Consider the following 16663-nt stretch of genomic DNA (forward strand, 5'->3'; position numbering starts at 1 on the left):
TATGGGTCTCTAGTACATGGGTCTCTATGGGTCTCTAGTACATGGGTCTCTATGGGTCTCTAGTACATGGGTCTCTATGGGTCTCTAGTACATGGGTCTCTATGGGTCTCTATGGGTCTCTACATGGGTCTCTACATGGGTCTCTATGGGTCTCTATGGGTCTCTAGTACATGGGTCTCTATGGGTTTCTAGTACATGGGTCTCTATGGGTACATGGGTCATGGGTCTCTATGGGTCTCTATGGGTCTCTAGTACATGGGTCTCTATGGGTCTCTATGGGTCTCTACATGGGTCTCTATGGGTCTCTAGTACATGGGTCTCTCTATGGGTCTCTAGTACATGGGTCTCTATGGGTCTCTATGGGTCTCTAGTACATGGGTCTCTATGGGTCTCTAGTACATGGGTCTCTATGGGTCTCTACATGGGTCTCTGGGTCTCTAGTACATGGGTCTCTATGGGTCTCTAGTACATGGGTCTCTAGTACATGGGTCTCTATGGGTCTCTAGTACATGGGTCTCTATGGGTCTCTATGGGTCTCTAGTACATGGGTCTCTATGGGTCTCTAGTACATGGGTCTCTATGGGTCTCTAGTACATGGGTCTCTATGGGTCTCTAGTACATGGGTCTCTAGTGGGTCTCTAGTACATGGGTCTCTATGGGTCTCTAGTACATGGGTCTCTATGGGTCTCTATGGGTCTCTAGTACATGGGTCTCTATGGGTCTCTATGGGTCTCTAGTACATGGGTCTCTATGGGTCTCTAGTACATGGGTCTCTATGGGTCTCTAGTACATGGGTCTCTATGGGTCTCTAGGGGGTCTCTATGGGTCTCTAGTACATGGGTCTCTATGGGTCTCTAGTACATGGGTCTCATGGGTCTCTAGTACATGGGTCTCTATGGGTCTCTATGGGTCTCTATGGGTCTCTAGTACATGGGTCTCTATGGGTCTCTAGGCCATGGGTCTATGGGTCTCTAGTACATGGGTCTCTATGGGTCTCTAGTACATGGGTCTCTATGGGTCTCTAGTACATGGGTCTATGGGTCTCTAGTACATGGGTCTCTAGTACATGGGTCTCTATGGGTCTCTAGTACATGGGTCTCTATGGGTCTCTATGGGTCTCTCTAGTACATGGGTCTCTATGGGTCTCTAGTACATGGGTCTCTATGGGTCTCTAGTACATGGGTCTCTATGGGTCTCTAGTACATGGGTCTCTATGGGTCTCTAGTACATGGGTCTCTATGGGTCTCTAGTACATGGGTCTCTATGGGTCTCTAGTACATGGGTCTCTATGGGTCTCTAGTACATGGGTCTGGGTCTCTATGGGTCTCTAGGGTCTCTAGTACATGGGTCTCTATGGGTCTCTAGTACATGGGTCTCTATGGGTCTCTATGGGTCTCTAGTACATGGGTCTCTATGGGTCTCTAGTACATGGGTCTCTATGGGTCTCTAGTACATGGGTCTCTATGGGTCTCTAGTACATGGGTCTCTATGGGTCTCTAGTACATGGGTCTCTATGGGTCTCTAGTACATGGGTCTCTATGGGTCTCTAGGTCTCTATGGGTCTCTATGGGTCTCTAGTACATGGGTCTCTATGGGTCTCTAGTACATGGGTCTCTATGGGTCTCTAGTGGGTCTCTATGGGTCTCTAGTACATGGGTCTCTATGGGTCTCTAGTACATGGGTCTCTATGGGTCTCTAGTACATGGGTCTCTATGGGTCTCTAGTACATGGGTCTCTATGGGTCTCTAGTACATGGGTCTCTATGGGTCTCTAGTACATGGGTCTCTAGGGTCATGGGTCTCTATGGGTCTCTAGTACATGGGTCTCTAGTACATGGGTCTCTAGTACATGGGTCTCTATGGGTCTCTAGTACATGGGTCTCTATGGGTCTCTAGTACATGGGTCTCTATGGGTCTCTAGTACATGGGTCTCTATACATGGGTCTCTATGGGTCTCTAGTACATGGGTCTCTATGGGTCTCTAGTACATGGGTCTCTATGGGTCTCTAGTATGGGTCTCTATACATGGGTCTCTATGGGTCTCTAGTACATGGGTCTCTCTATGGGTCTCTAGTACATGGGTCTCTATGGGTCTCTAGTACATGGGTCTCTATGGGTCTCTCTAGTACATGGGTCTCTATGGGTCTCTAGTACATGGGTCTCTATGGGTCTCTAGTACATGGGTCTCTATGGGTCTCTAGTACATGGGTCTCTATGGGTCTCTATGGGTCTCTAGTACATGGGTCTCTATGGGTCTCTAGTACATGGGTCTCTATGGGTCTCTAGTACATGGGTCTCTATGGGTCTCTATGGGTCTCTAGTACATGGGTCTCTATGGGTCTCTAGTACATGGGTCTCTATGGGTCTCTAGTACATGGGTCTCTATGGGTCTCTAGGACATGGGTCTCTAGTACATGGGTCTCTAGTACATGGGTCTCTATGGGTCTCTAGTACATGGGTCTCTATGGGTCTCTAGTACATGGGTCTCTATGGGTCTCTAGTACATGGGTCTCTATGGGTCTCTCTAGTACATGGGTCTCTATGGTCTCTATGGGTCTCTAGTACATGGGTCTCTATGGGTCTCTAGTACATGGGTCTCTATGGGTCTCTAGTACATGGGTCTCTAGTACATGGGTCTCTATGGGTCTCTAGTACATGGGTCTCTATGGGTCTCTAGTACATGGGTCTCTATGGGTCTCTAGTGGGTCTCTATGGGTCTCTATGGGTCTCTAGTACATGGGTCTCTATGGGTCTCTAGTACATGGGTCTCTATGGGTCTCTATGGGTCTCTAGTATGGGTCTCTATGGGTCTCTAGTACATGGGTCTCTATGGGTCTCTAGTACATGGGTCTCTATGGGTCTCTAGTACATGGGTCTCTATGGGTCTCTAGTACATGGGTCTCTATGGGTCTCTAGTACATGGGTCTCTATGGGTCTCTAGGGTCTCATGGGTCTATGGGTCTCTATGGGTCTCTAGTACATGGGTCTCTATGGGTCTCTAGTACATGGGTCTCTATGGGTCTCTAGTACATGGGTCTCTATGGGTCTCTAGTACATGGGTCTCTATGGGTCTCTAGTACATGGGTCTCTAGTCTCTATGGGTCTCTAGTACATGGGTCTCTATGGGTCTCTAGTACATGGGTCTCTATGGGTCTCTAGTACATGGGTCTCTATGGGTCTCTAGTACATGGGTCTCTATGGGTCTCTATGGGTCTCTAGTACATGGGTCTCTATGGGTCTCTAGTACATGGGGGTCTGGGTCTCTAGTACATGGGTCTCTATGGGTCTCTAGTACATGGGTCTCTATGGGTCTCTAGTACATGGGTCTCTATGGGTCTCTAGTACATGGGTCTCTATGGGTCTCTAGTACATGGGTCTCTAGTACATGGGTCTCTACTAGTACATGGGTCTCTATGGGTCTCTAGTACATGGGTCTCTATGGGTCTCTAGTACATGGGTCTCTATGGGTCTCTAGTACATGGGTCTCTATGGGTACATGGGTCTATGGGTCTCTAGTCTGGGTCTCTATGGGTCTCTATGGGTCTCTAGTACATGGGTCTCTATGGGTCTCTAGTACATGGGTCTCTATGGGTCTCTAGTACATGGGTGGGTCTCTAGTACATGGGTCTCTATGGGTCTCTAGTACATGGGTCTCTATGGGTCTCTAGTACATGGGTCTCTATGGGTCTCTATGGGTCTCTAGGGTCTCTACATGGGTCTCTATGGGTCTCTAGTACATGGGTCTCTATGGGTCTCTATGGGTCTCTAGTACATGGGTCTCTATGGGTCTCTAGTACATGGGTCTCTCTCTATGGGTCTCTAGTACATGGGTCTCTATGGGTCTCTAGTACATGGGTCTCTATGGGTCTCTAGTACATGGGTCTCTATGGGTCTCTAGTACATGGGTCTCTATGGGTCTCTAGTACATGGGTCTCTATGGGTCTCTAGTACATGGGTCTCTATGGGTCTCTAGTACATGGGTCTCTATGGGTCTCTAGTACATGGGTCTCTATGGGTCTCTAGTACATGGGTCTCTATGGGTCTCTAGGACATGGGTCTCTAGTACATGGGTCTCTATGGGTCTCTAGTACATGGGTCTCTATGGGTCTCTAGTACATGGGTCTCTATGGGTCTCTAGTACATGGGTCTCTATGGGTCTCTCTAGGGTCTCTACTCTAGTACATGGGTCTCTATGGGTCTCTAGTACATGGGTCTCTATGGGTCTCTAGTACATGGGTCTCTATGGGTCTCTAGTACATGGGTCTCTATGGGTCTCTATGGGTCTCTAGTACATGGGTCTCTATGGGTCTCTAGTACATGGGTCTCTATGGGTCTCTAGTACATGGGTCTCTATGGGTCTCTAGTACATGGGTCTCTATGGGTCTCTAGTACATGGGTCTCTCTATGGGTCTCTAGTACATGGGTCTCTATGGGTCTCTAGTACATGGGTCTCTATGGGTCTCTAGTACATGGGTCTCTATGGGTCTCTAGTACATGGGTCTCTATGGGTCTCTAGTACATGGGTCTCTATGGGTCTCTAGTACATGGGTCTCTATGGGTCTCTAGTACATGGGTCTCATGGGTCTCTAGGGTCTCTGGGTCTCTATGGGTCTCTAGTACATGGGTCTCTATGGGTCTCTAGTACATGGGTCTCTAGTACATGGGTCTCTATGGGTCTCTAGTACATGGGTCTCTATGGGTCTCTAGTACATGGGTCTCTATGGGTCTCTAGTACATGGGTCTCTATGGGTCTCTAGTACATGGGTCTCTATGGGTCTCTAGTCTCATGGGTCTCTCTATGGGTCTCTATGGGTCTCTAGTACATGGGTCTCTATGGGTCTCTAGTACATGGGTCTCTAGTATGGGTCTCTATGGGTCTCTAGTACATGGGTCTCTGGGTCTCTAGTACATGGGTCTATGGGTCTCTAGTACATGGGTCTCTATGGGTCTCTAGTACATGGGTCTCTATGGGTCTCTATGGGTCTCTAGTACATGGTCTCTAGGTCTCTATGGGTCTCTAGTACATGGGTCTCTATGGGTCTCTAGTACATGGGTCTCTATGGGTCTCTAGTACATGGGTCTCTATGGGTCTCTAGTACATGGGTCTCTATGGGTCTCTAGTACATGGGTCTCTATGGGTCTCTAGTGGGTCTCTATGGGTCTCTAGTACATGGGTCTCTATGGGTCTCTAGTACATGGGTCTCTATGGGTCTCTAGTACATGGGTCTATATCTCTAGGGGTCTCTATGGGTCTCTAGTACATGGGTCTCTATGGGTCTCTAGTACATGGGTCTCTATGGGTCTCTAGTACATGGGTCTCTATGGGTCTCTAGTACATGGGTCTCTGGGTCTCTAGTACATGGGTCTCTATGGGTCTCTAGTACATGGGTCTCTATGGGTCTCTAGTACATGGGTCTCTATGGGTCTCTAGTACATGGGTCTCTATGGGTCTCTAGTACATGGGTCTCTATGGGTCTCTAGTACATGGGTCTCTATGGGTCTCTAGTACATGGGTCTCTCTAGTACATGGGTCTCTATGGTCTCTAGTACATGGGTCTCTATGGGTCTCTAGTACATGGGTCTCTATGGGTCTCTACATGGGTCTCTATGGGTCTCTACATGGGTCTCTATGGGTCTCTAGTACATGGGTCTCTATGGGTCTCTAGTACATGGGTCTCTATGGGTCTCTAGTACATGGGTCTCTAGTACATGGGTCTCTATGGGTCTCTAGTACATGGGTCTCTATGGGTCTCTAGTACATGGGTCTCTATGGGTCTCTAGTACATGGGTCTCTATGGGTCTCTAGTACATGGGTCTCTATGGGTCTCTAGTACATGGGTCTCTATGGGTCTAGTACATGGGTCTCTATGGGTCTCTAGTCTACATGGGTCTCTATGGGTCTCTAGTACATGGGTCTCTATGGGTCTCTATGGGTCTCTAGTACATGGGTCTCTATGGGTCTCTAGTACATGGGTCTCTATGGGTCTCTAGTACATGGGTCTCTATGGGTCTCTAGTACATGGGTCTCTAGTACATGGGTCTCTATGGGTCTCTAGTACATGGGTCTCTATGGGTCTCTAGTACATGGGTCTATGGGTCTCTAGTACATGGGTCTCTATGGGTCTCTAGGGTACATGGGTCTCTAGTACATGGGTCTCTATGGGTCTCTAGGGTCTCTATGGGTCTCTAGTACATGGGTCTCTATGGGTCTCTAGTACATGGGTCTCTATGGGGTCTCTATGGGTCTCTAGGGTACATGGGTCTCTATGGGTCTCTAGTACATGGGTCTCTATGGGTCTCTAGTACATGGGTCTCTATGGGTCTCTAGTACATGGGTCTCTATGGGTCTCTAGTACATGGGTCTCTCTATGGGTCTCTAGTACATGGGTCTCTATGGGTCTCTAGTACATGGGTCTCTATGGGTCTCTAGTACATGGGTCTCTCTCTAGGGGTCTCTATGGGTCTCTAGTACATGGGTCTCTATGGGTCTCTAGTACATGGGTCTCTATGGGTCTCTAGTACATGGGTCATGGGTCTCTAGTACATGTCTCTATGGGTCTCTAGTACATGGGTCTCTATGGGTCTCTAGTACATGGGTCTCTATGGGTCTCTAGTACATGGGTCTCTATGGGTCTCTAGTACATGGGTCTCTAGTACATGGGTCTCTAGGGTCTCTAGTACATGGGTCTCTATGGGTCTCTAGTACATGGGTCTCTCTAGTACATGGGTCTCTATGGGTCTCTAGTACATGGGTCTCTATGGGTCTCTAGTACATGGGTCTCTAGTCTCTATGGGTCTCTAGTCTCTATGGGTCTCTAGTACATGGGTCTCTATGGGTCTCTAGTACATGGGTCTCTATGGGTCTCTAGTACATGGGTCTCTATGGGTCTCTAGGGTCTCATGGGTCTCTATGGGTCTCTAGTACATGGGTCTCTATGGGTCTCTAGTACATGTCTCTAGTACATGGGTCTCTATGGGTCTCTAGTACATGGGTCTCTATGGGTCTCTAGTACATGGGTCTCTATGGGTCTCTAGTACATGGGTCTCTATGGGTCTCTAGTACATGGGTCTCTATGGGTCTCTAGTACATGGGTCTCTATGGGTCTCTAGTACATGGGTCTCTATGGGTCTCTAGTACATGGGTCTCTATGGGTCTCTAGTACATGGGTCTCTATGGGTCTCTAGTACATGGGTCTCTAGTACATGGGTCTCTATGGGTCTCTAGTACATGGGTCTCTATGGGTCTCTATGGGTCTCTAGTACATGGGTCTCTATGGGTCTCTAGTACATGGGTCTCTATGGGTCTCTAGTACATGGGTCTCTATGGGTCTCTATGGGTCTCTAGTATGGGTCTCTATGGGTCTCTAGTACATGGGTCTCTATGGGTCTCTAGTACATGGGTCTATGGGTCTCTAGTACATGGGTCTCTATGGGTCTCTAGTACATGGGTCTCTATGGGTCTCTAGTACATGGGTCTCTATGGGTCTCTAGTACATGGGTCTCTATGGGTCTCTAGTACATGGGTCTCTATGGGTCTCTAGTACATGGGTCTCTATGGGTCTCTAGTACATGGGTCTCTATGGGTCTCTAGGGTCTCTACATGGGTCTCTATGGGTCTCTAGTACATGGGTCTCTATGGGTCTCTAGTACATGGGTCTCTATGGGTCTCTAGTACATGGGTCTCTATGGGTCTCTAGTACATGGGTCTCTATGGGTCTCTAGTACATGGGTCTCTATGGGTCTCTAGTACATGGGTCTCTATGGGTCTCTAGTACATGGGTCTCTATGGGTCTCTAGTACATGGGTCTCTATGGGTCTCTAGTACATGGGTCTCTATGGGTCTCTAGTACATGGGTCTCTATGGGTCTCTAGTACATGGGTCATCTCTACATGGGTCTCTATGGGTCTCTAGTACATGGGTCTCTATGGGTCTCTAGTACATGGGTCTCTATGGGTCTCTAGTACATGGGTCTCTATGGGTCTCTAGTACATGGGTCTCTATGGGTCTCTAGTACATGGGTCTCTAGTACATGGGTCTCTCTAGTACATGGGTCTCTAGTACATGGGTCTCTATGGGTCTCTAGTACATGGGTCTCTATGGGTCTCTAGTACATGGGTCTCTATGGGTCTCTAGTACATGGGTCTCTATGGGTCTCTAGTACATGGGTCTCTATGGGTCTCTAGGTCTACATGGGTCTCTAGTACATGGGTCTCTATGGGTCTCTAGTACATGGGTCTCTATGGGTCTCTAGTACATGGGTCTCTATGGGTCTCTAGTACATGGGTCTCTATGGGTCTCTAGTACATGGGTCTCTATGGGTCTCTAGTACATGGGTCTCTATGGGTCTCTAGTACATGGGTCTCTACATGGGTCTCTATGGGTCTCTAGTACATGGGTCTCTATGGGTCTCTAGTACATGGGTCTCTATGGGTCTCTAGTACATGGGTCTCTATGGGTCTCTAGGGTCTCATGGGTCTCTCTAGTACATGGGTCTATGGGTCTCTAGTACATGGGTCTCTATGGGTCTCTAGTACATGGGTCTCTATGGGTCTCTATGGGTCTCTAGTACATGGGTCTCTATGGGTCTCTATGGGTCTCTAGTACATGGGTCTCTAGTACATGGTCTCTAGTAGTACATGGGTCTCTATGGGTCTCTAGTACATGGGTCTCTATGGGTCTCTAGTACATGGGTCTCTATGGGTCTCTAGTACATGGGTCTCTATGGGTCTCTAGTACATGGGTCTCTATGGGTCTCTAGTACATGGGTCTCTATGGGTCTCTAGTACATGGGTCTCTATGGGTCTCTAGTACATGGGTCTCTATGGGTCTCTAGTACATGGGTCTCTATGGGTCTCTAGTACATGGGTCTCTATGGGTCTCTAGTACATGGGTCTCTATGGGTCTCTAGTACATGGGTCTCTATGGGTCTCTAGTACATGGGTGGGTCTCTAGTACATGGGTCTCTCTAGTACATGGGTCTCTATGGGTCTCTAGTCTCTATGGGTCTCTAGTACATGGGTCTCTATGGGTCTCTAGTACATGGGTCTCTATGGGTCTCTAGTACATGGGTCTCTATCTCTATGGGTCTCTAGTACATGGGTCTCTATGGGTCTCTGGGTCTCTATGGGTCTCTAGTACATGGGTCTCTATGGGTCTCTATGGGTCTCTAGTACATGGGTCTCTATGGGTCTCTATGGGTCTCTAGGGGTCTCTATGGGTCTCTAGTACATGGGTCTCTATGGGTCTCTAGTACATGGGTCTCTATGGGTCTCTAGTACATGGGTCTCTATGGGTCTCTAGTACATGGGTCTCTAGGGTACTATGGGTCTCTAGTACATGGGTCTCTAGGGTCTCTAGTACATGGGTCTCTATGGGTCTCTAGTACATGGGTCTCTATGGGTCTCTAGTACATGGGTCTCTATGGGTCTCTAGTACATGGGTCTCTATGGGTCTCTGGGTCATGGGTCTCTCTAGTACATGGGTCTCTATGGGTCTCTAGTACATGGGTCTCTATGGGTCTCTAGTACATGGGTCTCTATGGGTCTCTCTAGTACATGGGTCTCTATGGGTCTCTAGTACATGGGTCTCTATGGGTCTCTAGTACATGGGTCTCTATGGGTCTCTAGTACATGGGTCTCTATGGGTCTCTAGTACATGGGTCTCTAGTACATGGGTCTCTAGGGGTCTCTATGGGTCTCTAGTACATGTCTCTAGTACATGGGTCTCTATGGGTCTCTAGTACATGGGTCTCTATGGGTCTCTAGTACATGGGTCTCTGGGTCTCTAGTACATGGGTCTCTATGGGTCTCTATACATGGGTCTCTATGGGTCTCTATGGGTCTCTAGTACATGGGTCTCTATGGGTCTCTAGTACATGGGTCTCTCTAGTACATGGGTCTCTATGGGTCTCTAGTACATGGGTCTCTATGGGTCTCTAGTACATGGGTCTCTATGGGTCTCTAGTACATGGGTCTCTATGGGTCTCTAGTACATGGGTCTCTATGGGTCTCTAGTACATGGGTCTCTATGGGTCTCTAGTACATGGGTCTCTATGGGTCTCTAGTACATGGGTCTCTATGGGTCTCTAGTACATGGGTCTCTATGGGTCTCTAGTACATGGGTCTCTATGGGTCTCTAGTACATGGGTCTCTATGGGTCTCTAGTACATGGGTCTCTATGGGTCTCTAGTACATGGGTCTCTATGGGTCTCTAGTACATGGGTCTCTATGGGTCTCTAGTACATGGGTCTCTATGGGTCTCTAGTACATGGGTCTCTATGGGTCTCTAGTACATGGGTCTCTATGGGTCTCTATGGGTCCATGGGTCTATGGGTCTCTATGGGTCTCTAGGGTCTCTACATGGGTCTCTATGGGTCTCTAGTACATGGGTCTCTATGGGTCTCTAGTACATGGGTCTCTATGGGTCTCAGTACATGGGTCTCTATGGGTCTCTAGTACATGGGTCTCTCTAGTGGGTCTCTAGTACATGGGTCTCTAGTACATGGGTCTCTATGGGTCTCTAGTACATGGGTCTCTATGGGTCTCTAGTACATGGGTCTCTATGGGTCTCTAGTACATGGGTCTCTATGGGTCTCTAGTACATGGGTCTCTATGGGTCTCTAGGGTCTCATGGGTCTCTATGGGTCTCTATGGGTCTCTAGTACATGGGTCTCTATGGGTCTCTAGTACATGGGTCTCTATGGGTCTCTAGTACATGGGTCTCTATGGGTCTCTAGTACATGGGTCTCTATGGGTCTCTAGTACATGGGTCTCTATGGGTCTCTAGGGGGTCTCTAGTACATGGGTCTCTATGGGTCTCTAGTACATGGGTCTCTATGGGTCTCTAGTACATGGGTCTCTCTAGTGGGTCTCTAGTACATGGGTCTCTATGGGTCTCATGGGTCTATGGGTCTCTAGTACATGGGTCTATGGGTCCTCTAGTACATGGGTCTCTATGGGTCTCTAGTACATGGGTCTCTATGGGTCTCTATGGGTCTCTAGTACATGGGTCTCTATGGGTCTCTAGTACATGGGTCTCTATGGGTCTCTAGTACATGGGTCTCTATGGGTCTCTAGTACATGGGTCTCTATGGGTCTCTAGTACATGGGTCTCTATGGGTCTCTAGTCTCATGGGTCTCTATGGGTCTCTAGTGGGTCTCTAGGGTACTAGTGGGTCTCTATGGGTCTCTAGTACATGGGTCTCTATGGGTCTCTAGTACATGGGTCTCTATGGGTCTCTAGTACATGGGTCTCTATCTCTCTAGTCTCTATGGGTCTCTATGGGTCTCTAGTACATGGGTCTCTATGGGTCTCTATGGGTCTGGGTCTCTATGGGTCTCTATGGGTCTCTAGTACATGGGTCTCTAGTACATGGGTCTCTATGGGTCTCTAGTACATGGGTCTCTATGGGTCTCTAGTACATGGGTCTCTATGGGTCTCTAGTACATGGGTCTCTATGGGTCTCTAGTACATGGGTCTCTATGGGTCTCTAGTACATGGGTCTCTATGGGTCTCTAGTACATGGGTCTCTATGGGTCTCTAGTACATGGGTCTCTATGGGTCTCTATGGGTCTCTAGTACATGGGTCTCTAGGGTCTCTACATGGGTCATGGGTCTCTATGGGTCTCTAGTACATGGGTCTCTAGTACATGGGTCTCTATGGGTCTCTAGTACATGGGTCTCTATGGGTCTCTAGTACATGGGTCTCTATGGGTCTCTAGTACATGGGTCTCTATGGGTCTCTAGTACATGGGTCTCTCTAGTGGGTCTCTAGTCTCTAGTACATGGGTCTCTATGGGTCTCTAGTACATGGGTCTCTATGGGTCTCTAGTACATGGGTCTCTATGGGTCTCTAGTACATGGGTCTCTATGGGTCTCTAGTACATGGGTCTCTATGGGTCTCTAGTACATGGGTCTCTAGTGGGTCTCTATGGGTCTCTAGTACATGGGTCTCTATGGGTCTCTAGTACATGGGTCTCTATGGGTCTCTAGTACATGGGTCTCTATGGGTCTCTAGTACATGGGTCTCTATGGGTCTCTAGTACATGGGTCTCTATGGGTCTCTAGTACATGGGTCTCTATGGGTCTCTAGTACATGGGTCTCTATGGGTCTCTAGTACATGGGTCTCTATGGGTCTCTAGTACTCTATGGGTCTCTAGTACATGGGTCTCTATGGGTCTCTAGTACATGGGTCTCTATGGGTCTCTAGTACATGGGTCTCTATGGGTCTCTATGGGTCTCTAGTACATGGGTCTCTATGGGTCTCTAGTACATGGGTCTCTATGGGTCTCTAGTACATGGGTCTCTATGGGTCTCTAGTACATGGGTCTCTATGGGTCTCTAGTACATGGGTCTCTATGGGTCTCTAGTGGGTCTCTAGTACATGGGTCTCTATGGGTCTCTAGTACATGGGTCTCTATGGGTCTCTAGGGTCTCTAGTACATGGGTCTCTAGGGTCTCTATGGGTCTCTAGTACATGGGTCTCTATGGGTCTCTAGTACATGGGTCTCTATGGGTCTCTAGTACATGGGTCTCTAGTACATGGGTCTCTAGTACATGGGTCTCTATGGGTCTCTAGTACATGGGTCTCTATGGGTCTCTAGTACATGGGTCTCTATGGGTCTCTATGGGTCTCTAGTACATGGGTCTCTATGGGTCTCTAGTACATGGGTCTCTATGGGTCTCTAGTACATGGGTCTCTATGGGTCTCTAGTACATGGGTCTCTATGGGTCTCTAGTACATGGGTCTCTATGGGTCTCTAGTACATGGGTCTCTATGGGTCTCTAGTACATGGGTCTCTATGGGTCTCTAGTACATGGGTCTCTATGGGTCTCTAGTACATGGGTCTCTAGGGGTCTCTATGGGTCTCTAGTACATGGGTCTCTATGGGTCTCTAGTACATGGGTCTCTATGGGTCTCTAGTACATGGGTCTCTATGGGTCTCTAGTACATGGGTCTCTATGGGTCTCTAGTACATGGGTCTCTATGGGTCTCTAGTACATGGGTCTCTGGGTCTCTAGTACATGGGTCTCTATGGGTCTCTAGTACATGGGTCTCTATGGGTCTCTAGTACATGGGTCTCTATGGGTCTCTAGTACATGGGTCTCTATGGGTCTCTATGGGTCTCTAGTACATGGGTCTCTATGGGTCTCTATGGGTCTCTAGTACATGGGTCTCTATGGGTCTCTAGTACATGGGTCTCTATGGGTCTCTAGTACATGGGTCTCTATGGGTCTCTAGTACATGGGTCTCTCTATGGGTCTCTAGTACATGGGTCTCTATGGGTCTCTAGTACATGGGTCTCTATGGGTCTCTAGTACATGGGTCTCTAGTACATGGGTCTCTATGGGTCTCTAGTACATGGGTCTCTATGGGTCTCTAGTACATGGGTCTCTATGGGTCTCTAGTACATGGGTCTCTATGGGTCTCTAGTACATGGGTCTCTATGGGTCTCTATGGGTCTCTAGTACATGGGTCTCTATGGGTCTCTAGTACATGGGTCTCTATGGGTCTCTAGTACATGGGTCTCTATGGGGGTCTCTCTAGTACATGGGTCTCTATGGGTCTCTAGTACATGGGTCTCTATGGGTCTCTAGTACATGGGTCTCTATGGGTCTCTAGTACATGGGTCTCTATGGGTCTCTATGGGTCTCTATGGGTCTCTATGGGTCTCTAGTACATGGGTCTCTATGGGTCTCTAGTACATGGGTCTCTCTAGTATGGGTCTCTAGTACATGGGTCTCTATGGGTCTCTAGTACATGGGTCTCTATGGGTCTCTAGTACATGGGTCTCTATGGGTCTCTATGGGTCTCTAGTACATGGGTCTCTATGGGTCTCTAGTACATGGGTCTCTATGGGTCTCTAGTACATGGGTCTCTATGGGTCTCTAGTACATGGGTCTCTATGGGTCTCTAGTACATGGGTCTCTATGGGTCTCTAGTACATGGGTCTCTCTAGTACATGGGTCTCTATGGGTCTAGTACATGGGTCTCTATGGGTCTCTAGTACATGGGTCTCATGGGTCTCTAGTACATGGGTCTGGGTCTCTATGGGTCTCATGGGTCTCTAGTACATGGGTCTCTATGGGTCTCTAGTACATGGGTCTCTATGGGTCTCTAGTCTATGGGTCTCTAGTACATGGGTCTCTGGGTCTCTATGGGTCTCTAGTACATGGGTCTCTATGGGTCTCTAGTACATGGGTCTCTATGGGTCTCTAGTACATGGGTCTCTATGGGTCTCTAGTACATGGGTCTCTATGGGTCTCTAGTACATGGGTCTCTATGGGTCTCTAGTACATGGGTCTCTATGGGTCTCTAGTACATGGGTCTCTATGGGTCTCTAGTACATGGGTCTCTATGGGTCTCTAGTACATGGGTCTCTATGGGTCTCTAGTACATGGGTCTCTATGGGTCTCTAGTACATGGGTCTCTATGGGTCTCTAGGGTCTCTAGTACATGGGTCTCTATGGGTCTCTAGTACATGGGTCTCTATGGGTCTCTAGTACATGGGTCTCTATGGGTCTCTAGTACATGGGTCTCTATGGGTCTCTAGTACATGGGTCTATGGGTCTCTATGGGTCTCTAGTACATGGGTCTCTCTATGGGTCTCTAGTACATGGGTCTCTATGGGTCTCTATGGGTCTCTAGTACATGGGTCTATGGGTCTCTAGTACATGGGTCTCTATGGGTCTCTAGTACATGGGTCTCTATGGGTCTCTAGTACATGGGTCTCTATGGGTCTCTAGGGTCTCTACATGGGTCTCTATGGGTCTCTAGTACATGGGTCTCTATGGGTCTCTAGTACATGGGTCTCTATGGGTCTCTAGTACATGGGTCTCTATGGGTCTCTAGTACATGGGTCTCTATGGGTCTCTAGTACATGGGTCTCTAGGTCTCATGGGTCTCTGGGTCTCTATGGGTCTCTAGTACATGGGGTCTCTATGGGTCTCTAGTACATGGGTCTCTATGGGTCTCTAGTACATGGGTCTCTATGGGTCTCTAGTACATGGGTCTCTATGGGTCTCTAGTACATGGGTCTCTATGGGTCTCTATGGGTCTCTATGGGTCTCTAGTACATGGGTCTCTATGGGTCTCTAGTACATGGGTCTCTATGGGTCTCTAGTACATGGGTCTCTATGGGTCTCTAGTACATGGGTCTCTCTAGTACATGGGTCTCTATGGGTCTCTAGTACATGGGTCTCTATGGGTCTCTAGTACATGGGTCTCTATGGGTCTCTAGTACATGGGTCTATGGGTCTCTAGTACATGGGTCTCTATGGGTCTCTAGTACATGGGTCTCTCTATGGGTCTCTAGTACATGGGTCTCTATGGGTCTCTAGTACATGGGTCTCTATGGGTCTCTAGTACATGGGTCTCTATGGGTCTCTAGTACATGGGTCTCTATGGGTCTCTAGTACATGGTCTCTAGTCTCATGGGTCTCTATGGGTCTCTAGTACATGGGTCTCTATGGGTCTCTAGTACATGGGTCTCTATGGGTCTCTAGTACATGGGTCTCTATGGGTCTCTAGTACATGGGTCTCTATGGGTCTCTAGTACATGGGTCTCTATGGGTCTCTAGTACATGGGTCTCTATGGGTCTCTAGTACATGGGTCTATGGGTCTCTAGTACATGGGTCTCTAGTACATGGGTCTCTATGGGTCTCTAGTACATGGGTCTCTAGTGGGTCTCTATGGGTCTCTAGTACATGGGTCTCTATGGGTCTCTAGTACATGGGTCTCTATGGGTCTCTAGTACATGGGTCTCTATGGGTACATCTCTATGGGTCTCTAGTACATGGGTCTCTATGGGTCTCTAGTACATGGGTCTCTATGGGTCTCTAGTACATGGGTCTCTATGGGTCTCTAGTACATGGGTCTCTATGGGTCTCTAGTACATGGGTCTCTATGGGTCTCTAGTACATGGGTCTCTATGGGTCTCTAGTACATGGGTCTCTATGGGTCTCTAGTACATGGGTCTCTATGGGTCTCTAGTACATGGGTCTCTATGGGTCTCTAGTACATGGGTCTCTATGGGTCTCTAGTACATGGGTCTCTATGGGTCTCTAGTACATGGGTCTCTATGGGTCTCTATGGGTCTCTATGGGTCTCTAGTACATGGGTCTCTATGGGTCTCTAGTACATGGGTCTCTAGTACATGGGTCTCTATGGGTCTCTAGTACATGGGTCTCTATGTACATGGGTCTCTAGTACATGGGTCTCTATGGGTCTCTAGTACATGGGTCTCTGGGTCTCTAGTACATGGGTCTCTATGGGTCTCTAGTACATGGGTCTCTATGGGTCTCTAGTACATGGGTACATGGGTCTCTAGTACATGGGTCTCTAGTACATGGGTCTCTATGGGTCTCTAGTACATGGGTCTCTATGGGTCTCTCTAGTACATGGGTCTCTATGGGTCTCTAGTACATGGGTCTCTATGGGTCTCTAGTACATGGGTCTCTATGGGTCTCTAGTACATGGGTCTCTATGGGTCTCTAGTACATGGGTCTCTATGGGTCTCTAGTACATGGGTCTCTATGGGTCTCTATGGGTCTCTATGGGTCTCTAGTACATGGGTCTCTATGGGTCTAGTACATGGGTCTCTATGGGTCTCTAGTACATGGGTCTCTATGGGTCTCTAGTACATGGGTCTCTATGGGTCTCT

At 48.4% G+C, this 16663-nt stretch overlaps 1 protein-coding gene across 1 annotated transcript in view; it reads left to right on the plus strand.

The window, feature by feature from the left end:
- Positions 1–16663, plus strand: part of LOC112219063 (DNA-binding protein RFX7) — a 55080-nt gene that overhangs the window by 24994 nt on the left and 13423 nt on the right. The gene's annotated exons all lie outside the window — the stretch shown is intronic.

Source organism: Oncorhynchus tshawytscha, linkage group LG19, assembly GCF_018296145.1.
Source record: "Oncorhynchus tshawytscha isolate Ot180627B linkage group LG19, Otsh_v2.0, whole genome shotgun sequence".
In the NCBI taxonomy this organism is placed as follows: domain Eukaryota; kingdom Metazoa; phylum Chordata; class Actinopteri; order Salmoniformes; family Salmonidae; genus Oncorhynchus; species Oncorhynchus tshawytscha.